We start from the raw sequence: 24,214 nt of genomic DNA on the forward strand, positions 1-24,214 counted from the left end.
CATCAACGGATGCATGGATAAATAAGATGTGATATATATATATATCACACTGGACGTGGAGCCTCCTTAAGATTCTCTCTCTCCCTCTCCTTCTGCCCCTCCCCCCTGCTCATGCACTCACTCTCTGTCTCTCAAAAAAAACAAAAAGTCAAATCTAAGCCTCAAAAACTCCAAATTTTTTATTAATAGAAAATATTAATTTAAATACTTAAATAATATAAAATTTATACTATTACTTTTATATTAATACAAAATAAAGGTTTTATGTTAATAGAAGAAAGTCATTCTGGATTTCCTTGGAAACCAGATGAAAATATTCTGAAATTAGATAGTGGTGATGGTTGCACAATTCTGTGAATATACTAGAAACACCACTTAAATGTACATTTTTAAAAGGGTGAATTTTATGGTATGTGAATTACACCTCAATAAAAAATAAATAATAAAATAGTAGTTCTTATTGTCCAGTAAAAATGCTGAATTGTCTCATACTAAATGGAAGCATAATATGTGGCACTGGAATGTACAGGGAGGGCTATAAAGAATGACATGATAATACTTATTTGAAGATACTCATAGCAAATGCTGAAATAAATGTACCATTCCAAGCTCTGTTCTAAGGAGTATTACTGAACACCTAACAAGTGTATTTACTATCATAAATTTTGAAGAAAATGAAACAGTTTATATGGAGAATATAATGCTTATTTTTTACTTATAATGATAGATTCATTAGCAATTCAAATCAAAATGAGTCGTATGTTAAATTTTGCTTAATATAATCAATAGTTACTAAACATTTATTTAAGATGAAAAAAGCAAACTATATATTTAATATTTTAAAACCTACATCCATAGAATGTTGAGATAGAAAAAATCTAAATGCAACTCTAACTTCTTTGTTTGAAGAAAATGAAATCCAAAGAAATTATGTGACTGGCCCAAGACCATGTATTTAGTCAGCCAGCACCAGACCCCAGTTTTTTCCACTCCTAGTCTGTGCTTGTTTTCCACTGCCCTCTTCTCAATCACTGACATTAAACACCAGGTAGCATTTATCCTGATGCAGACTTGGTGAATATTTGTAGCCATGTTGACCCTGCACGTTCTGAGTTGTTAAGCATATGCTGCCTATACTTTTTAAAGGATTTTAAAAGGAGCATTTTGTCGAATAAGAGAAATACACTTGGTAACGAAAATACAGATAGTCATAATCAGGTCATTCTGAGTTGCTATTTATGTATCAGAATCACTTAGGAAAAAGTCTATTTGAGCACCATTTTGTAAGGACTATTTTTTACAACATCTACTTTCTTTGTCCACTAAAATTTTGGCTGTGTGTTTTAATCCACCTGAGTCAAGGTTTTGAAGCTTAGCTTCTTCTTAAAAGAGTTTAATACTTTAAGAAAAAGAAAAAGATTTTTTGGTCCCGGTTGACCATACATGCTACATAAAACTCGGTAAACAGTTAATATAGACAAATGTATATTACAGCAGAAAAAAATCATCCTTAAGACAGAAAGTGGCTGGAAAAAGCCATTTACCTACTTTTCCCAAGTCTGGTTATCAGATTACTGATTCTAAGAGTTATGTGGAGTTTCTCCCATTCAATGGCATCAGTGGCTCACGAAAGTGCTCTTAAATGCCTTCATTCTCTTTGTGGAATAAGTGTTCTTCTTCATAGTGAGTGTTTCAATTCCTCAATCCTTAAAGGTAGTGAGACTGAAAAGCTTGCTTAAAATACTGATCTGGTACAGTATCAAAAAGTATTTTTAGAAAATAACTATAATTTCAAAGTTTTGCTTGGTCTTTGTGTAGCTAAAGATGATGATTTCAAATAGATAGTTCTTTGGGAAGAGATTATAATTGGCCTTTTTTCTTTCAGTCAGACTGGCCCTTAGGCATAGTTTTTAAGGCAAGGCTAATAATAAAAAGAAGTAAAGTGCTCTGCTTAGGAAAGTTACAAGAATTTGATGAGTCTTCTGTCAAACCAGGAATAAATGTTTCTATGAGAGGGCTCCTGTAAAATTTAAAGCATTTTTTTCTTTCCCCTACATACTTAGAATTTAGCATCAAATTTTAGTTTTCATTATTTCTTTTCCTTACATTGTAATTCACTCCACCATCCTGAGCATTAAGTTATCAGCATCCTAGATTGTAGTAGGAGTTACTTAGGAGGTGAGAGACAGGGGTGGTTTTCAGTCTGAAATAACATGGTGATTCAAAAAGAACATATTCGCCACGGAAGGCCAGAGTAGAGGGCAGAGCTCCAAGTGACCAAGAAGATATAAGTTGCAATAGGTTGCCTTCAAGGCAAAATCAGACAAATCTCTTCTCAATTTCAGAAGAAAGTCATTTGTTTGCCATGTATAAATAACATCTGGTGCTTTACCCACTCCATATAAATACCCCACAGCAACCGGTTACTTGAGACTGTTAAAGCTACATATTTCCCTGTGTATAATCATTACCAAAGAAGACAATCTATGTGGTATGGAAGAGGAGAGGGTATGGAAAATGTAGTGCTCGGACGTGGGCCAGATATATCTAAAAACGTGTCATTCTACAACTTGAGAACAGGAAAGCAGATTTTTGACACATAACTCTCCCGATTACTAAGATCTCTGGAAAAGAGAATTAATGTTAGATTTATGTTAGAGTCTTGTTGGGCCCCCAAAGGAATGAAAGGAACAAAATGTCTAAACTTGTTCGTATCTTTAAAAAACTAGAAATTTTATTTTGAGATTGAAAGTATACGACAAATTTTACTTTAGTCAAATGGATTGCTACCTTAATGCTGTCTTTCCATTCAATTCAAATTTCACAGCCCTCATTATTCGCCTAAGTATTATTGTAATTTTTACCATTGGCATTTACTTTCTATTATAATTCTGACACATTTTCTAACTTTAAAGTTGTCAGGACTTCCTTCAAGATTTTTCTTAATAGACAACCTTGTTACTTACTAGACTGAAACTCCAGAATATGTGAAAAAGAGAACTATTCTGAAAAAAATAATTATGTTAATATATTTCAATGATATTATGACAATAGAACAACATGACAGACAAAACTTGATGATAAAATACATGGTAATATCTTTCATGCAACATCAACAGAGTGATTATTTTTTAATAGCAGCAAGGAAAATTCAACTACCAACATGTTTTCACAATATTAATGGATTGGGTTTTTTTTTAAAAGATTTTTTATTTATTCATTTGTCAGAGAGAGAGAGAGAGAGAGAGCACAAGCCGAGGGAGAAGGAGGCTCCCTGCTGAGCAAGGAGCCCGATGCAGGACTTGATCCCAGGACCCTGGGATCATGACCTGAGCCGAAGGCAGACGCTTAACCGACTAAGCCACCCAGGTGTCCCAATATTAATGGATTGTAAGTTTCAGATTTCCCAGCCAAATGCTATGGATTAGGTTCACTGGGCCAATATCTAATAATAATAGCTCTTTTTTCCTTTTTCAGAATATGTCAAATATGTACTCCTGGTAAAATATGTCAAACAAAAAAGAAACAAAATCGGTATCTTCAATCTGAGAACAATGAACAAAGTACATCATTAATGATGAAAGGTAAGTTCCAGGCTTATATCTAATCATTTGTACTATTTCCATATCTCTGGGGAAATATTTCCTCTCGCTATGACTGAACTAAAATCTTTAGGCTACAAATGAAAATTAAAAAAAAAAATTTAAGCTATTCTAAATGCTTTTCATGAAATAATTTCAAATAATCCTTACAATGCACTACTCAGAAGGTACCATTAGCATACTCGTTTCATGAATGAGAAAACTGTAGTAGAGGGGGTGAAGTCACCTGCTTCTCCTCTGACTTAACCTCTTACACACATGACAACCTTGCCTCAGTACCTATATTAGTAAACACTGAGCATTAAAGGGAATATCCCCATAGCTTTAGGAGTCTATTACTATTTGCTTTAAAGCAGCCATACAAATTAAATTAGAGTCCATGATGTAAGACTCTTACTCTTAAGAAAGAGTTACACACAGAGACATCTATTTACCAAAAATGGAGGTGACTTACCAAAGGTAGGATACAGTGGTGTGGAGAGAGTCACAGAGATAAAAATTACTTGTCCCTGTCTTCATAGAGTTCACAATATAGTAAAAAGACACAGTACCCAAATGATTAAAAAGCCCATGACACAGAAAGGGTCAAAGTGCTTATGGAATATCTAAGGAAGAGATTATTTATGGCTGAAGAGGTCGGGAAGGCCTACATACCTATTAACAACCAAGTTAATAACAACAAAAACAAGCATAAAAGGATATTTTAATTTTGTTTGGTGGGTGGGTGGGTGGGTGGGTTGGTTGGTTGTTAACTTTGAGAGGTTTAAGCTATAGAGGAGCTATCATTTTAAAATCGCAACTAGTCTGGGCTGCACTTTTCATGGGATCTACGGCATGAGACTTTTCTTTAGTTCTTGAAAAATATCTCGAAAAGGCTCTTTATAATCTAATATAGAGAGAGTCATCTCCCATTGTTTCTGGACAAAGTCATTCACCTGAATGTTTCTTTGGGAGAAGTCCTTCTTCTATATTAATTTAATTTGACTACTATTTGTTCAATGTGTATGTATATATCTGTTGAGAAGTTACTCTCTGACTAACCTTAGTAAGACCCCTAAGACTTCAGCGTAGATCTTCACAAAGACATTTGATGAAAGACATTAATGAGAAAATGGTCTGGGCTTGGTTGAGTCCAATATGCATTATAAAATCAATGTCCTATATGGGGTGTTATTTAAGACTGGCCAAACTACATTTTGGGAACTGATATGACTGTCCTGGGGGAGATACAATATAAGAAGACATTCTTATAGATGAGATAAAGGTTTTCAAGTATCAGTGAGCCAGAAAGAGTTAGATACTGTGGCCACAAGTGGGAGTCAGAGAATTGTTGGGGTTAATGTAGAGCATGAAATCAGCCATAATACCTGGCTTGCTAAAATGTAACACGGAGGCTGCTGGGGGCGATGGAAGGTTTCAGAGAAGGGTGTAGGCCTTTGGAATGCCCAGGCCGGAGTGACCACTCTGCCATTGGAATGCCACGGGGAGTTGCCTTCCCCCAAGCTTTCTTAGCCCAAACAGCCTCCCTGTGATCTAAGAGATGTATGCATTGTCCCTTAGGCTATGTTTAGCAGAACTCGTAGAACACGCAGATTAGCATATCGTATCTTTCCCATAAACAGATCCTCCTAGTTCCAGTAAGACCCTTGTCACACATCACATGCTTGAGAAACAGTAATAAGGATTTGTGATTATCCTGAAGGACCAATAAAAGTGGGAGCAAAGAAAAGTAAAGGGTCTTCGTCTCTGAGCGTTGATCCCCTTGCCTTCTCCTCTCTTTCACAGCAAAGTCTGCAATAATATTTCATCCGTCGGTACAGGGATTGCTGGCCATTCCCGGCAGAGAACAAGGCCCGACCCTGGGGATTGGAATCACTCCTAAAAAGTAGCACCTGGATTGGAAGGTCTAGGCACTCTTGGAGGACTAGGAGTAGTGAGTTTGGGATATTTGCATAATGGGGGCAAGCCAATAGCTACACAAAGAAGCACCCTTGAAATAGACCCTGTAGAAGGAAGATCTGTGTTTTCTGTGGGAACCAACTCTGTACATCTACATGTTAGCACTGCATTCTACTCCTTTTTAGTTATCCCTAAACTTTTATTTTATTAAAGATTTATTTTTAGAGAGGGGGAAGGGGCAGAAAAAGAGAGAGAGAATCCTCAAGCAGACTCCCTCCTGAGCACAGAGCCTGACGCGGGGCTCCATGCCAGGACCCTGAGATCATGATTGACCACCCAGGCGCCCCTCCCTAAACTTTTAGAATAGACTTACCAAAATTTGCAGTTATATCTTGCTTGTATTTAGGTAAATTAAGGAAAGGATATGTCTATACTTCAGATGAAGTAGCATGGGCAGAACAGAGCAGAGTGTTGGCGACAGTAAAGAGTAGCAGCAAGAGATAGCCAATCACCACTCCCCAGCTTGTCTTGATGATCTCATGAGGGGTAGGGACTGAAAAGGCATTGGTGTCATGACTTCATTTGAAGGTTCTTCCTGAGCATGTGAGTGACAACTCCCTCCTTGAGAGGCTCTCAGGAATAAGTAAGACCATTGAAAGGGAATAAATTCTTCTGTGAACAAGTAGAAATGCAAAGGCTATCATTGTTGGGCAATCTGATTTTTTTTTAAATGTATTCTGAAATCCTAGGTTGGTAAGGCATAGACTTAGCATCACACAAATCATAACAGAAAAAAAGTCAGAATTTTATTCTTAGTTATCTCATTGGAACTCCTCCCTCACCTTCTCTTGAAATTAAATTACCTGTGAAATGGATATTAAAGCAATGATTTCTTTCTCTGGCCTGGCAAATGAAAACATAAATCTAAGAATTCTGCAGAATTATGAAGATCTATGGTGAGATAAACATGATAGTTTACAACACTGGGAATCTTAGCTAATTGATAACACATAGAAAGTCTCAGAGAACCTGATAATGTGCAACAATAAACACACATGAATGTCATGTGCTAGAGGAAACGCTATCGCCTTAACATTTTAACTTACCTGGAAGAGAACTGGAAAAGTGATCTCAAAAAATGACATTATCCAATTTTTCTGTGCCCAAGCTTAAGTAGAAAGCATTGATCTTTTAAAATTTCCCAAAATCTCATATTCATTAACCCAATCCTCTTTGTGAAAGTAATGTTCACATTCTGAGAGGCAGTGACTTCCCCTAAATAAAACCTCAAATACTGGTTAGCAGCAGCTGAGCTACCTAAAGCCAGAAAAATAAGGAGGAATGTGTAACACGTCTATCTTCTCCTGACAGTAAGGGGCTTGGAAAATAAAGTCAAAGTGCTGGAGCTACATGAACTACATGTAGTATTTTTTTTTTATTATTTTTTTTTGTAGTTTTTAATTTTATTATATTATGTTAGTCACCATACAATACATCATTAGTTTTTGATGTAGTGATCCACGATCCATTGTTTTCGTATAACACCCAGTGCTCCATGCAGTACGTGCCCTCCTTAATACCCATCACCGGGCTAAGCAATCCCCCCTCCCCCCTCCCCTCTAGAACCCTGTTTGTTACATGTAGTATTTATTTAAGGAAAAAACAGACCTGAAAGGAGGAGCTGTTCATTCTTGCTGCAAGGCTTGCTTCTTCAGAGCAGAAGAGAATGTCTTTGTTTGAAAATTCAAAGATGCCTTAAGCAGAATGGAAAACCAACACTAGAGAATTAAAATTTAAAGAACACTACACACAAGCCTGTGTATTTAATGGCTACTGTAAGTGCTAAAATACAATGTAAAATATATATCATGAACTATATTAACCTTTAGGAATGTAAGGAGACACTAAATTAGATTTAGACCCACTCAAATTTCTGGACAAAAGATGACATATCTCACTTCATTTTTTTCTCCCCCTACCCCCAATAACAAAGGCTTGCTAATTACCGTATTTTCTCAGGTATAACCTATGTCATTAATCTAAAGACCAGTTAACAAATCAAGGTTTCCATTTCTGAATTGAGCCTTTATCTTTTGACTTCTAACAGCACCAACATTTCTCCATCCATATCAACATAAAATATGCCCCTAAGCATTAAGTATATAGATATATTTACTAGCTGAACTCTAGTTAAGTCACTCATGTTGTATCTATATATCCACAAAAGGTGTCTCTAACTAATAGTAACATCCTTATTCAACAAACCTGAACATGACCTCCCGAACTTTATCGACAGCCCTCCAAGACCATTTCAACAATTCATTAGGATTAGCATAAGAATTAAAACCTATTTGCTACCCTAAGTGTCAAGGGGTCCTGTAAGTAACAGACCCCTATAACCTGACACTATTATTTTCAGTGGAAGCTTCTGGAATTGGCTTCATGTAGTAGTTTATTTGGTGAATTTATCTTTAAGTAGAAAGGGAAAATGGGAGGGTGGGGGTTAGCAGCAGGGAACATTGGCTTCCTGATCCTTCCTTCGGCAAATATACCTCTCTACTAGCATTTTCCTAAGATGAGGACTTCTAGAATATTTTCCTGTCCAATACTACTTAAAGATCTTAAGATCTTTTGCTTCTGATATAGCTATTGGCTCCTTCTCGATGTAATCAACCAGGGTTAGCTTTTATCTGCTTCAGGGGTAAACAGCCATTACAAGTTCCTTTTTTTAGTGATTCCTGGCAACTACTTAACAAAGAAAAGCCCCATAAAGAAACTTATCTAACGAACCCCTCCCCCTCATCTCCATTAACATTAGCAAGTCTGTAAGATGCCAGACCAAATCATACTCCCAGCTGTTCTTCATCTAGCTTTTGTCCTCTCTTCAGGCAGTGCACTTTGCAGCAAGGTTGGCTCTTTCAATTCAAAAAAAGGAAAAAAAAAAAAAATGGCATGCCTACTAGTTGCAGCACAGAGGTCATCATTCTAAATGGCAATGTGAGAGCTTTAGGTAAATAAGAGGACAACTTGGTAAAAGTACGAACTCTTCACATACCCTCCCCAAAGGTACAGAAATAACTGTTTAAAGGGACCTTTAGGAATAACATTGGTAGTCCCACGTAATTATTCGAATGCAAGCTAAGTTTAAAAAGTCTTTGTGGATTTTAGCTAAATATAAAAAAGAATAACCTGTAGAATATTCAAATGTGATAAAAATTTAATAAAACAAAATTAACTCAATCATATTTAGGTTTTTTAATAACCAAATTCAATTGAGATATTAGAAACTGTCATGTTCTGAGAATTAGGACACAGTTCCTTTCACTTCTTATGACCAAAAATGCCTTACAGTAACAACCACCCAATTGTGATTATCCTGAACCTAAGTTAAAGACACACACACAGGGCGCCTGGGTGGCTCAGTCGTTAAGCGTCTGCCTTCGGCTCAGGTCATGATCCCAGGGTCCTGGGATCGAGCCCCACATCGGGCTCTCTGCTCAGCGGGAAGCCTGCTTCTCCCTCTCCCACTCCCCCTGCTTGTGTTCCCTCTCGCTGTCTCTCTCTCTGTCAAATAAATAAATAAAATAAAATAAAAAAAAGACACACACACACACACACACACACACAAACTTAACCAGGGAAATCTATTTAACAGAGTACCAAAAGATACTGGAATTACGACTGTGGATGGGGACGCTGACATGATGTCAGTTCGCTAGATTTCTCTCAAGTCTTATAGTTCCAAAATGGGACAGTGTAAAAATAAACACTACTTGACTACTGAAAGCAGATAATTCAGATTCTTCACGGAAACTCCATTCTCCATAGATCCGATCCTGCTGAAATCATCTACTACTGCTAATTGTGGACAGCCATCTTCTCCTCAATTAATCACTATCCCAGCCCACCATTGCTTTATCCCTCTCCTAGTTTCATTGTTCATACTTCGTTTTCCCAATAAGTCTGAAAATCTTTGGATGAGCAGGGACACTTCTATATTGATTCTGCATAAGCCACTCCTTGAAGCTAGGGTTCCCATAGCATTCCATGAAGGTCCTCAAATAGAAAAAAAAAAATTGTCATCTTAATAAAAATGCAATTAACCAAGCTGGCTATTGTTAAATATGTCTCAAGTCCTTTAGAAAATTCTGGCTAACTGACCACTGTGCCATTATAAATAATTCTTTAAAAAAAAAAAAAAAGATTAATTCCTATAAGTAATTTTGGAGATTTAAGCAAATGGTGCCTTTTCTTCCTTCTGACCATCCATAATAATTAACATGGACAAAGACAATAACGTAACTGTCACATATATGTAATTGTTATTATGTATATTATATATATACATAATATACATTACATATATATGACATATATATAATGTAATTGTCACACACACCATACACACACACACATTTAATTTCCGGTAGGCAAGGATAGTGTACCCTAAGGAATACAGACCCTCTCTGAGCTCCTCACATTTGAGAAGTGAATTTTTATTAAATCCAACAGGTGACATCTCAGAAATTATCAGAACATGAAATACATGGTACAGAGAATACAGTAAGAAGGTATTTTTATGGTATGACAAGTAGAGGATGGGTAGGCCTGGAAAAGTTTATCATTCATATCACCTCTTCTGAGACATGGCAACTTTTAAGAGTTTTTCTCCTTTTTAACCAAGATGTTTTGATATTTTGTCTTTGTTTTCCAAAGTTAGTTCCCTGGCAATAGCTTCAAGGACTATGTCAGTAAAAATAACTATTTTTAGATTTAAATCAGTAATAAAAATTCACGTTTTTGGTAAGGAATACCATGAATTCACATAGTTTGGGACATACTTAAAAGTCAGATAAATCAGAAGCTTCCCAAGTGCAGTGGGTGTTGGATGAGTGATGAAAAGAAATTCAGACTGCTTGTTTAAGGTGTGGATTATCTTACGGATTTCTGGATACTTAATAAATTTTTATGTCAAATGTTCAAACTTCTGACATTCAAACATCATTAATCATGGCTTTTATTGTAGTTATAAGTGTCTCACTTGGGTCTGGCCCACATGAAAAATAATCTGATTTCCTGATTTACTAATGGAAATCTCTTTGTTATTCAACAGGATAAATTATCTGCGCCCAGGGCGCCTGGGTGGCTCAGTCGTTAAGCGTCTGCCTTCGGCTCAGGTCATGATCCCAGGGTCCTGGGATCAAGCCCCGCATCAGGCTCTCTGCTCGGCAGGAAGCCTGCTTCTCCCTCTCCCACTCCCCCTGCTTGTGTTCCTGCTCTCTCTATCTCTCTGTCAAATAAATAAATAAAATCTTTAAAAAAAAAAAAATTATCTGCTCCCAGAGTTTTTCTATTTATACACTGTATTATTGCCTCATAAAACAATGTGATGGAACAGTTACAGCTAAAAACAGTAAAAAATAGGCAATTGTTGATTTTTACCTGCACACAATTAGAAAGTGAAATGTCACTGCAAGTTAATTATAGAGACTAATTCTCATTTAGAATCCATCACAGAGATCAAATATATGAACCTTATTATTAAATTTCACCTGGGCAGATAATAGTGATTTAAATGATTTTTTATTAACTTTATTTTCTAAAAACTTTGGGAGTGTTCCCAGTGTTGTGTTCTTTGCAAATGTAAAGCACTGGTTCAAGTCTTTCCCAAGGTTCACATGTTCCCATTAAGTGCAGGGAATGTATGAAAAATACTGCATTTAAAGTGTTATTTGAGACCTATGTGTCTGCAAATAAGTAGTTATGTATAACAAGGATGTGAATTTTTTCCTTCACACAGAGAACCAGCATTTCTTCTAAAGAGCAGGAAAAGTCTGATTGGAAAAAATAAATTTGAGATTTCTGACCTCACCCTGCTCCATCAGCCTTGAGCTTTATCTTCTTTGAGGAATGAACTGACCAGAAGTAAACAAGGTTTTAGATTCTTTTCTATCTTAGACTGAGGCCATTCCAACCAGACAGAAAGTGGAATTTTCCCCTTTCTAGAGATGTGTTCGTGTTTTGAAAAGCCCAAATCTTCAAAAAGAAAATATAAAATCTGGTAGGCAGAATAATTGTCTCCCAAAGATGTCTACTTCCTGATCCCCAGAATCTATGAATACATTACGTTCCATGGCAAAGGAGACTTAAGGTGGTAGATGGCATTATGGTTGTTAGTCAACTAAGCTTTCCCTGGATCATCAGAGTGGACCGAATATAATCACAAAAGTCCTTACATGGCAAGAGGGAGGCAGAAGTGTCAGTATCAGAATGATGTGATGTGAGAAATACTTGATCAGCCACTGCTGGATTTGAAAATTGTAGGAGGCCACAAGGCAAGGAATGTGGGTTGCCTATAAAAGCTGGAAAAAGCAAGGATCCTCCCTTAGAGCCTCCAGAAGGAATGCACTGTTGACATCTGATTTTACCCCAGTGAGACCCACTGGATCTCTGACTTTCAAAACTGTATGAAAATAAATCTGAGTTGTTTCAAGCCAGTAAGTTTGTCCATAGTTTGTTATAATAGCAGTAGAAAACTAAGACAACAATGAACAAGAAAGTTGAGACAGTTCCAAGGATAAAAATATTACAGAACCTTTTCCAGCTGGATTTTGAAAGACTGGTTGCAAGTCCATTTGCCCATAAGTTCAAAATTACAGTATAGAAACTACCACTCATGCCATCTGTGGTAGTGACAAAATTGATATCCTTTGCTTGGGAAGAGCTTTATTCTTATCTATGAAATTTTGCAGATGGACAGACTGAGAACAGAATTACCTTTCTATGTTGTGAGCAACAGTCCTCTTGCCTGAAGTTAAGATTTCCCACATGGCACTTGTCTCAGACAGAAGAAATTGTACTCAGAATTTCAGTGCAATTGAGAGTCAGAGGTTCCTTATCTCAGTTTCTGAATTTTGCTATGTTCATGGAATTAGCTCTGAAAACTCAGTTCCAACACCTTCCGTAAGGGCTCATCCAAATAGCAAGAACAGGCCTCCGCTCTTCCACTTCCACTTTGCTACCAGCAAAGAAAGCATTGAATGTTGGTCTATTTTTTCACATTATTTCATTTTATGCTTTTATCTAAAAAATAAATAAATAAATAAGACCAGAAGTACTTCTTTCTATCTCACCCTAAGTTTCATTTGCCAACATCCTCAATTCCCTAACCATTAACCACATTACATTTTTACCTCACTTGTTTATAAAATTCACTTTTCCTGGCCTTCCCAAATCTTCAGGTTTTATTGGCCCTTGCCCTTTACAACCATACCAAGAATGCTTTGGGTGGGCAGATGTTAGCATGTATAATTCTAATCCATCCATTCATTCGTTTGCCACACATTGTTCTGAGTCCTGTGGTTGCAATGATGAATAAGAACAACAAAATTCTTGCCCTTATGGAGCTTTTATATTTTAGTGGGAATGTGGAAAAGGCAGAAACAAAATATTAAACAGGTACATACATATAGACATACACACCAAATTGTTATTTCAGGTGGTGATAAGTAGTATAATTAAATTAAAACTGGGGCGCCTGGGTGGCTCAGTCGTTAAGCGTCTGCCTTCGGCTCAGGTCATGATCCCAGGGTCCTGGGATCGAGCCCCGCATCGGGCTCCCTGCTCAGCGGGAAGCCTGCTTCTCCCTCTCCCACTCCTCCTGCTTGTGTTCCCTCTCTCGCTGTGTCTCTCTCTCTCAAATAAATAAATAAAATCTTTAAAAAAAAAATTAAATTAAAACAATGGGAACCAGAGTGACTTAGAGGAGATTACTTTATCCAATATGGTATCAAAATTACTTCTAAATTTTAAAAAAGTATTTTATTTTGTCACTTATGATTTGGAAAAAAATGTTATCCCCCATCTTTCCAGAGAATTTAATAGAGTATATATGAACTAGTATTTTAGGAAAAAATAATGATTAGATGATTAGATTAGTAGATTAATAATTATTAGATTATGTGTTGTAAATATACAAACACACACACACACAGAAACACACAAATATGTACTAAAGCTCAACCACCAAAGCAGTAATGCGAACTATCTTAGACTTACAAAATGAAGCCATTAATCTCTAATATACTTGTTCTCTGCCTATCTAAATAGAAACCACCTCTACTCTTTGAACCTAAAAGACTTTCTAGTTTGTAGTAGGAATAACTACCTCAAGTACTCCAGTTTGTAGAAGAAATAACTACCTCAAGTACCCCATAGGGAAAGGGGGGAGGGGAATCAAGAACCACTGAGGTAAAATCAAAACATGTAAACATGAAATGTTAAGTTAAAAGTTGGGAAATGCTGAAAAATAGGCAAACATTATTATTTATACAATATCACCTATATGTAGAAACAAAAGAGATATAATGCTCCTTTAATAAAGAAAGTATGTTCACATGCAGAGAAAAAATTCCGTCAACTTTGAGAAAAAATGGCTTGACATTTTATAGATCAGCATTTATGAATAAATAGTATTTTTATGCCATAGATTAAGTATGCTGACTTCCAGAATATGCTTTATACAAATTATCAAAAAATTAAAAAATCCATCACAGATTATTTTAAACAGCCTCTTCCTTTTATGCATTGAAAATACAGTTTTATTTTTTAATATGAATGTAAACTTTTTAAATACATATACTATTATAAAAACCACATAAAACAACATGAGTTATAAATACATATTTACAACAGCATATAAAATACATTAACATATTCATGCCTTTTCTTTGAAGTTCTAATCGAACTAAAGTTCAATTAACTGAAATAAAACTTTCAAAAATTGCAAACTATAAAAGGCCAGATAAGTGTGAATACTCTATTGACCTGTCTATATTATATTTTGTGCCACTTAAGAGCTAACATAAATGTGAGCTGGATACATTTAATACAGGGTGGGTTATATGTATGAAATTCTACAAATGAATACTCTTTTAAAAACAGTATAATACTTTGCATCTGCTTTTGCATGTTTTATGGAGTAAATATCAGCAATAATAAAGTTCAAAACTAGATGCTTAAATATGAAAATGTCTTGTCAATAGGCCATTTTAAAGAAAAAGAATAAATTTCCAGTCTCGCAGTAAAATGTGCTAATGGATACCTTGAAAATCACAAATGTAGAATTATGTCTTTTAGAAATGGAACAAAACCTAAATATTCTTTAGCCTCTATTCCTCATTTTACAGATATAGAAATGACATTTCCTGATATATTAAAGGCTTGATAAACTAACTCAAATAATTAGTGACATAGGGTGATTAACTTCATGGCTCCTAACTACGAGCCTGAGACCTTTCCAAATTCATCATACTCTGCTGTACCCACCTAAAATCTCATACCTGGTCATTATAAATAACCAAAGCAAACTTTTTCTAAAACTAAAAGAACTGGGCGCCTGGGTGGCTCAGTTGGTTAAGCAACTGCCTTCGGCTCAGGTCATGATCCTGGAGTCCTGGGATGGAGTCCCGCATCGGGCTCCCTGCTCAGCAGGGAGTCTGCTTCTCCCTCTGACCCTCCCCCCTCTTATGCTCTCTGTCTCTCATTCTCTCTCTCTCTCAAATAAATAAATAAAATCTTTAAAAAAAATAAAATAAAATAAAATAAAACTAAAAGAACTGCATTTTTATGATTTTTATGGAATTAACATTATTGAACATTTCAAGAACTCTGGTGATTCATTAAAATTCCACTAATCCTACTAAAGATATAGTGTTTATTAGGGGCTGGCTCAGTCATTAGAGCATGCAACTCCTGATCTCAGGGTTGGGAGTTCAAGCCCCATGTTGGGTGTAGAGATTAAAAAAAAATTAATTAAAAAAAGTATATTAAAAAATAATAAAGATATAGTGTTATTTAATTTTTTCAATTTGAAGGAAAGATTTTCATGCAGCAAAATATGTTTTCTAACCTCTGTCCTCTACACACTTAACAATTTTGTTGAGGCTCTGGATTTCTACTGAAAAGTTTCTTCATATAAAATGAATCTTATCTAAAATCCCTTCTCTTCATCTTACTTTCTCCCCAAACAGGGTTTTTTTAAATCCTTCAATTGTGAGTCAAAGAAACATATGTTAGTGATAATAAATCATACATGTTTAAGTCTCCATTTAGGTAATAAAGAACTATGTAAAGATTTAATGGGCTGTTTCAATCAATTTTTGATCATTAAGACCAGAGGTTTTTTGTTGTTGTTTTTTTTTAATGGTTTATAGACAACTTACTCCAGAATTACCTACAATCCTTGTTACAAAACAGAATCTGGATCCTATTGCAATCCTACTGAACTTAAATTTCTAGATGTGAAGCCCCCAGTTTTACATTTTTAACAAGAACTCCAAGTCAGTCTCACTAACACCAAACTTTCATTTAAATTCTTGAAAATAGTGACAACTTCATATTTGTCTTTACATCTTCAGTGTTCATTTAAAAATATCTGGTACATATTTCAAAACTACTGTTGAACTCATTAAATAAAATTAGCTCTGGCTTCAATAGGAAAATAAGGGGAAAAAGTAGTATTGATAGAGAAATAGGGAAAAGAAAACTCAAATTGTTGCCATTTTATGAGGCTAAGAGTGCCCCATACGCCTTCCTTATTCAGGATCCTCCAGCCTAACAGCCACACATCTGTTACAAGGACTATTGTGAATACTTCCCATGCACCAAGAACTGTATCAGCTGAAGAGATGTTCTCCTTATTTGTTCTTCAAAGCATCTCAGTATTATACCAGTTTTACAGAGGAAATAAGTGAAGTTTGTTCAGAGATTAAATGACTCAAGCATGATGACAAGACTGGAAGTCAATTGTTTTCATTTTTCAGTTAAGGTGTTTTCCTATGATTTTGCTGCCTCTCACTTCTATAATTTGCTTTTTACTTCCCTGATTTATACCCACATATAAATTTATTCATTTTTCCATGAATGGAAAATCTTCAGAACTAGAATATAATTCTAGAAATGCAAATAGTTAAAATGATATTATGGTATATGTTTACATATTATATATTTATGTATTTTATTTATATTTTAACCAAATCTAAAGTTAAAGCAATACTAAAATACTAAGAATAGAAATTACTGAAACATGCATCTGAAGAATCATCAAAAAAAAAAAAAAACACTGGAAAATAATAGTTCTTTAAACTGATGTTAAGGTAATTATATTAATATTTTTAAAAGATAACTTCTGGGCATACCTTATGCAGGAGAACACGAAATATTTTCCTTAAGAATTGAAGAAGGATACTTCACAATTTATAAAACAGTGCAAACTACTCTGTGTCAAAAACTGCTCTGTACATCTGATATATTCCATTGCACATTGTATTAGTTTCCTAACCCTGCAATAATAAAATACAATGCATGGGGTAGCTTAAAACAACAGAAACTTAAAGTCTCACAACTCTAGAAACCCGGAATCAAGGTGCCAGCCAGGCCATGCTCCCATAAAACCTGTAAAGGAGTCCTTCCTTGCCTCCTCCTAGTGTCTGGACTATCAGAAACTTTTAGCATCCCTTGGCTTGCACTCATATAACGCCAATCTCTGCCTTCATCTTCACGTGACGTTCTCCATGTGTGTTTGTGTCTTCACATGTCCATCGTATAAGGACAAAAGTCACTTTGGATCAGGAGTCCACCCTAGTCCAGTATGACCTCATCTTAACTAATTACAATCTGCAACGACCCTATTTCCTAATAATACAACATTCTGAGATACGGTGGGTTAGAAATGCAGTGTATGGGGGTGGGGAATACAATTCAATCCATAACAAATATGAAAAAAAATTCAACTTCAATAGTAATTCTGTAAGGTTTTCCAATCTTTTTTGATGATTCTTCAGAAAAATGTTTTAGTCATTCTTAGTAGTTGTTTTTACATTCACTTGGTATCTACATGCATGTGGTATTATATTCAAAACCCAAAAGAAATGGCAAGATCTTGACTTTATAACTTATGTTTAATCAGTGGCATGCATAGAAATAAGTCAGTGTTTTAACTGGCTAAAAAAGACTATTCCTACCAAATTTCAACACCTTATCAGATGGGTGCTGCCCTTGTGGCAGGAAACAAGTACAATTTGATGAGGACAAATTTGCTTAAAATCAATAATGACTGTAAATTTTGTACTTGCCTCTTCTAAGGAAATTTAAACCAAATACATGGAATATAAAAAGCAAAAGTCTCTAATTCCAAAATTACCTCATCTAACTGTCCCACAAGCAGCCTCTCCTCAGCCAAACTGACCTATTTGTTTCCATACTCACTATTCCCGTTCCTATTCCTACAATTATTCCCAACCATCCTCCACCATGAATGTTCTTTTCAGCTTGCATCCTTCCATTCTTCCCTTTCCTTCAAGGCCCAATTTAAATGACATGGTCTCCATGAAATTTCTGCGTCTAAGAATCCTTCCCCCTCCACTGAGGTCCTACAACTTTATCACCCACCTGGCCTCAAGATGGTTTGGACACCAACCCACCGGGAATATATGCTAGTTACATAGGGACAACAGGGTAAAGACACACACTGATTTAGGTTAACTCCATTCCTCACACCCAGAAGAGTATTCTACAAAACCAAATACATGATAGATAGACAGATGATGGATAGATAGATAGATAGATACCATGTACTACACGCTTTTTAATACTAATATTAAATTTACACACCCTATTAAATTATTTAAATGTGACATGCGTATATGGCACAGAATAAAACCACCAAGATGCCTTTTAAACTTACTGCAATGTAAGTTCTATGAGGGCAGTGATTTGGGCTGTCTAATTCACCATGGAATGAATCCCCAGATCCTAAGTACATTGCCTGGATCAGAGTTGACATTCTGTACACATTTGACGAGTGAATAAATAATCACTTCTTTTCTATTTTCAGTGCCTAATTTAGATCTTTGTCATATCTTACCTAATCCTGTTACCAGAGCTTTCTAATGGAATGGAAGACGTTGGCTAAATATTCACAAAACTATTTCCCATATTCTCCCAAGCATATAGTTAGATATCCTCTTCCAGATTCTCCTGCAGTTAGATGTGGCCATCTGACAGTTTTGGGCCAACAGAACTTGAGCAGAAGTGATGTATACCACCTGGTCTGTGACATATACTGTCTGGACTATAAAACTTCACTCAGCCATCAGAAAGGATGAATACCCAACATTTGCATCGACATGGATGGGACTGGAGGAGATTATGCTAAGTGAAATAAGTCAAGCAGAGAAAGACAATTATCATACGGTTTCACTTATTTGTGGAACATAAGGAATAGCATGGAGGACATTAGAAGAAGGAAGGAAAAAATTAAGTGGGGGAAATCAGAGGTGGAGACTAACCATGAGAGACTATGGACTCTGAGAAACAAACTGAGGGTTCTAGAGGGGAGAGGCGTGGGGTGATGGTTTAGCCTGATGATGGGTATTAAGGAGGGCACGTACAGAATGGAGCACTGGGTGTTATATGCAAACAATGAATCATGGAACACTACATCAAAAACTAATGATGTACTGTATGGTGACTAACATAACATAATAAAAATAGATAAATAAATTAAATAAATAAATAAATAAATAAATAAATAAATAAATAAAATACAACTTCCCACAAAATCTGCCATGTTCCCTCTCTGCATCTCTGGTCAGATCCAGAAGAATCAGAAGAGACCTTCAAGACCCTAGATAATAAGGAGCTTTTGGAAGAAAGGAACATAAGACTCAAGTATTTTCATGGATAGAGTCTGACCGCCCATACCCTGGCCAACCTACTATAGACTATGTTGTGAAAATGAAACTTTCAGTGTTAGGAGACCAAAATTTTGGATTGTTAGTTACAGTAGTGGACATATCATAACTAGTACAAAAATTGGTACCTCAAAGAAGGGTTTGGTTTTAGTAAAAAAAAAAAAAAAACCCAACACAAAGAAACAAACAAAAAAAAACTCCTAACATTAATTTAATTGTCAATTGTCAGAAGATAAAATTGTTATCAGAAGCTGAAAAAATGGTGACCCATGTTACGTGATAGCAAAATATTTGTTAAAGCTGTCACCTGAGATCACTCAGAAGACACATGTCAGTGAATCTGGAGCTTCAGGGGCATTGGTTGGAAAGAATTATAGCATTGTGCAATTTAATTCTTTGACTGTCTTTGGCAAGATATTAAAAAAAAAGAAGAATTAGCTCAACAAAGAACAGGCCAATGTACAGCTTGAAAAAAGAAAAAAAAACAGTGTACAAGCTGAAAAGAAACCCAGAAATCTGGAGCATTTAAGGTTGGAAAATCCATTTGCTTCTATGCCTGCAACTGTATGAGAGAGAATTTTAAAAGGCCATGAGCAACAAATGCCCAGCAAACTTCTTTTGAACAAGATTCTATCTGTCAAATGTCATGTGCCCTTTTCATCTTTTGTGACCTCAAAGTATCCTCCTTTAAGGTGAGAGAGATATATGAGGAAAAAGAAATAAAGATATAAATTGGACTTCAGGATTATGTCTAGGAAAATACAGGCACACGTAATTGTCTCCAACTTACTACTAAGTTTTACAGGAACCATACGCCGAAGAAATAGCAAACCCAGAATAAAAGAGCCTTTTATGGTTTGAGCTATAAAACACCTTTCAGGACTACAAGCTTGCTCTAGCAAAAGATGGACTGTAAAGACTGAACAGCCTCTGGGGAGTGCATTCTCTCCAATACCCAGCTCAGATATGGCCAAAAAGGATAAGTGACAGGGAATACCTTCCCAGGAAAAGAGACAGAATCCACAGAGAAAAGTGAATAAAAGCATTTCTCTTAGAAAGGAGAACCAAAATCTAGTTTTCCCCATCTCCAGGGTAGAGAGTCTATCAAATGCTTGCCCAGCAGGATCTCAGCATTGCTGTGATTGCTTTGTATCTCCCATTCTCATATTTTCTGAATGAGACATTTTATTGATGTTATTCTGTATTGCCCTACCATTGTATACTGGCTGGGGATAAAGAGGAGGAAATGGAAAGCAAACAACTTGTATTTTTATTCTAGTTAGAAATCACCCTGAACACCAATAATCACATTTGTAACCAATAAGAAGGACTGCACATTACTTAAAGAGATTGGATTTTCAGCAGTTGCTATAACTGGATGGGATTCTGGGTTATATTACTTGGGGATTGGGTAAATGTGTTCTAGTTGTGGGAGAAAAGAAAATACAATAGGTATATGGCAACCAGGAAGACCAACTGTGGCAGAGACTGACCAGTTATTCAACAATTCATTTGCCTTTTTCTCCTGGCCACATACCCAAAACACATTACCCAAACAATTCTTTCAGTTAGGTTGTCATATGGCCAAGTTCCAGGCAAAATGACATGGAAGGAAATGATGTGTACTACTTCTGGTTTAATGTGTACTACCTCTGGTGTAAGCTCACAAACTCTTCTGCATCATCATCCATGCAAGGATTTTATTCCTTGGTATACTGGCTGGCTTCAGAGACTCTGTTAATTAACTCTAAAGCCTTAACCTCAGAGTCTGTGTGTGAATGTTTGTGTGTGTGTTTGTCCACATGTGTTTGTATATACATATTTGTGTGTATGAATTTAATACCTGAAATATTTTGGGTCCCCGAGTCACTGAATGGAAGAGAGACCCCTGCTGCTCCTCATTGAACTGTGATGTTAGTGAGAAAAAAACCTAAAAAAACAAATCAAACAAAAATAAAACAAAACACTGAAGTTGGTTTAAGCCCCTGAAATTTGGTATTTGTTAACAAGGTTGGCCTAGCTTGTCAAATAGTCTCTTAACAATAACGTACCTTGTCCATTCAATCTATCTCCACAGTTTGACTATACTTAATATGTATAAAGCAATAGTCTGACTTTGTCACTCAGTTGTTTCAAAAACTTCTGGTTCTGTATGCTAATAGGGCTAAAAGTCCAAAATTCTAGTATAATTTGGTACATTCAATGAATACTTATTGAACAAATGCTATGTCTTAGGCATTGTGTTAGGCCTAAAAAATAATGATTAAGGGGATAAAAAAAACCACAGCCCTCACAGAGCTCACAGTTTATGGCAGAAGAAAGGCATTAATAGCATTAGTTAAATAATCATACTTTATACATACATATATCCATGCTGGTTTAAAATGCTATGAAGGAAAAATAGTATGGATGCTATATGAAAAGATTTTAGTCTTCATCTGAATGGCTGTAACTTATAAGATCACAACTTCCTATCTGAGATTGTCTACTTGTACATCATTCCACTCAAAGACAGGCATAGCCTTAGGTGATTCCCAATGAATCCCACCTTTTATAACCCCTTCACCCTGCATGAGAGCAGAGCCTTGACTTACTTCTAACCAAGAGAATATGGCAAAAGTGCCAGGATGCCATTACCTTCCTCAGGATACTTTACATAGCAAAGGCGAGGAGATTTTGCCAATGTAATTAAAATCCCTAATCATTTTATTGAAAGGAAGATTATCCCGGGTAAGACTGACCTAAACTGATGACTCCCTTAAGACAGTCCAGAAATCAGGGGCACCTGGGTGGCTCAGTCGGTTAGGCGGCTGCCTTCGGCTCAGATCATGATCCCAGGGTCCTGGGATCGAGTCCCACGTCGGGCTCCTTCCTCAGCGGGGAGCCTGCTTCTCCCTCTCCCTCTGCTTGGCACTCCACCTGCTTGTGCTCTCCCTCTATCTCTATCAAATAAATAAATAAAATCTTTAAAAAAAAAAAAAAAAAAAAGACAGTCCAGAAATCATAGACTAGAAGAAGCAGAGACCCTATCTCTGTTTCTGGCTTTGAAGAAGCAAGCTACCACCAAAGCTAAAGCCTCAAGGAAATAAATTTTCCCTAAAACCTGAAGGAGTTCTGAAGCAGATCTTTATTTAGTCAAAGACTCTAGACAAGAATGTAGGCGAGCTGACACTTTAATTTAAGGCCTTTGAGACTCTTAGGGAAAAAACCCCGCTAAACCATGCCTGGCCTTCTGTGCCACAAAACGTGTAAGGCAAAAAAGGAATGCTGTTTTCAGACTTTCAGGGAAGATAGTGGAGTAGGAGGACCCCAAGTTCACCTTGTCCCACGTGTACAACTAGATAACACACACATCAGTGTAAATAACCCAGAAAGCGATACAAAGACTGGCAGAACAGACTCTCTAAGGCTAAATGTAGAGAAGAGTCCACACCAAAGAAGGTAGGGAGGGCAGAGACCCAGTCCAGAGCTAAAAGGACCTATGGCACTGCTAGCAAGAAGAAGGAGCATCACAGATGGTAGAGGGTAGAGGAGGCAACCCAGGCATGAGGGACCACACAGGGAAGATGAATCCCCATAACATTTGGCTTTGAAAACCAGAAGCCAGATTTTGTGAGTTCTTACATTCACTGGGGCTTAACATCTAGCAATTTTAAAAATCAGTGTCCAATGGAAAAAAGTCTCTTCAACAAACGGTGTTGGGAAAATTGGACAGCCACATGCAGAAGAATGAAACTGGACCATTTCCTCATGCCACACACAAAAATAAGACTCAAAATGGACGAAAGACCTAAATGTGGGACAGGAATCCATCAAAATCCTTGAGGAGAACACAGGCAGCAACCTCTTTGACCTCAGCTGCCGCAACTTCTTCCTAGACACATCGCCAAAGGCAAAGGAAGCAAGGGCAAAAATGAACTATTGGAACTTCATCAAGATAAAAAGCTTTTGCACAGCAAAGGAAACAAAACCAAAAGACAACCAACAGAATGGAAGAAGATATTTGCAAATGACATATCAGATAAAGGGTTAGTATCCAAAATCTATAAAGAACTTACCAAACTCAACACCCAGAGAACAAATAATCCAATCAAGAAATGGGCAGAAGACGTGAACAGACATTTCTGCAAAGAAGACACCCACATGGCCAACAGACACAAGTGTTCAATATCACTTGGCATCAGGGAAATACAAATCAAAACCGCAGTGACATACCACCTCACACCAGCCAGAATGGCTAAAATTAACAAGTCAGGAAACGACAGATATTGGCGAGGATTTGGAGAAAGGGGAACCCTCCTACACTGTTGGTGGGAATGCAAGCTGGTGCAGTCACTATGGAAAACAGTATGGAGGTTCCTCAAAAAGTTGAAAATAGAGCTACCCTACGACCCAGCAATTGCACTACTGGGTATTTACCTCAAAGATACAAATGTAGTTATCCGAAGGGGCACCGGCACCCCAATGTTTATAGCAGCAATGTCCATAATAGCCAAACTATGGAAAGAGCCTAGATGTCCATCGACAGATGAATGGATAAAGATGTGGTATATATATACAATGGAATATTATGTAGCCATCAAAAAAATGAAATCTTGTCATTTGCAACAACGTGGATGGAACTAGAGGGTGTTATGCTAAGCAAAATAAGTCCATCAGAGAAAGAAATTATCATATGATCTCACTGATATGTGGAATTTGAGAAACAAGGCAGAGGATCATAGGGGAAGAAGGGGAAAATGAAACAAGACGAAACCAGAGAGGGAGACAAACCATAAAAGGCTCTTAATTATAGGAAACAAACAGGGTTGCTGGAGTGGAGGGGGGTGGGAGGGATAAGGTGACTGGATGATGGACACTGGGGAGGGTATGTGCTATGGTGAGCACTGTGAATTGTGTAAGACTGATGAATCACACACCTGTACCCCTGAAACAAATAATACATTATATGTTAATAAA

The 24,214-nt window shown here is 36.6% G+C and overlaps 1 protein-coding gene across 15 annotated transcripts in view; it reads right to left on the reverse strand.

Moving 5' to 3' along the window:
- MARCHF1 (membrane associated ring-CH-type finger 1) overlaps positions 1–24,214 on the reverse strand; it is an 861,947-nt gene that overhangs the window by 611,290 nt on the left and 226,443 nt on the right. For 2 of the 15 annotated variants that reach the window (XM_078069404.1, XM_078069400.1), the window contains exon 2: positions 12,279–12,584. The exons of 8 other annotated variants lie outside the window; for them this stretch is intronic. The gene's annotated coding sequence lies outside the window, so the exon portion shown is untranslated. Of the gene's footprint in view, positions 1–5,874; positions 6,174–7,169; positions 7,256–12,278; positions 12,585–24,214 lie in introns of all 15 variants that reach the window. 5 more of the 15 variants (XM_078069397.1, XM_078069399.1, XM_078069395.1 and 2 more) reach the window with 5 other exon arrangements.

Source organism: Halichoerus grypus, chromosome 3 (assembly GCF_964656455.1).
Source record: "Halichoerus grypus chromosome 3, mHalGry1.hap1.1, whole genome shotgun sequence".
Taxonomy (NCBI): domain Eukaryota; kingdom Metazoa; phylum Chordata; class Mammalia; order Carnivora; family Phocidae; genus Halichoerus; species Halichoerus grypus.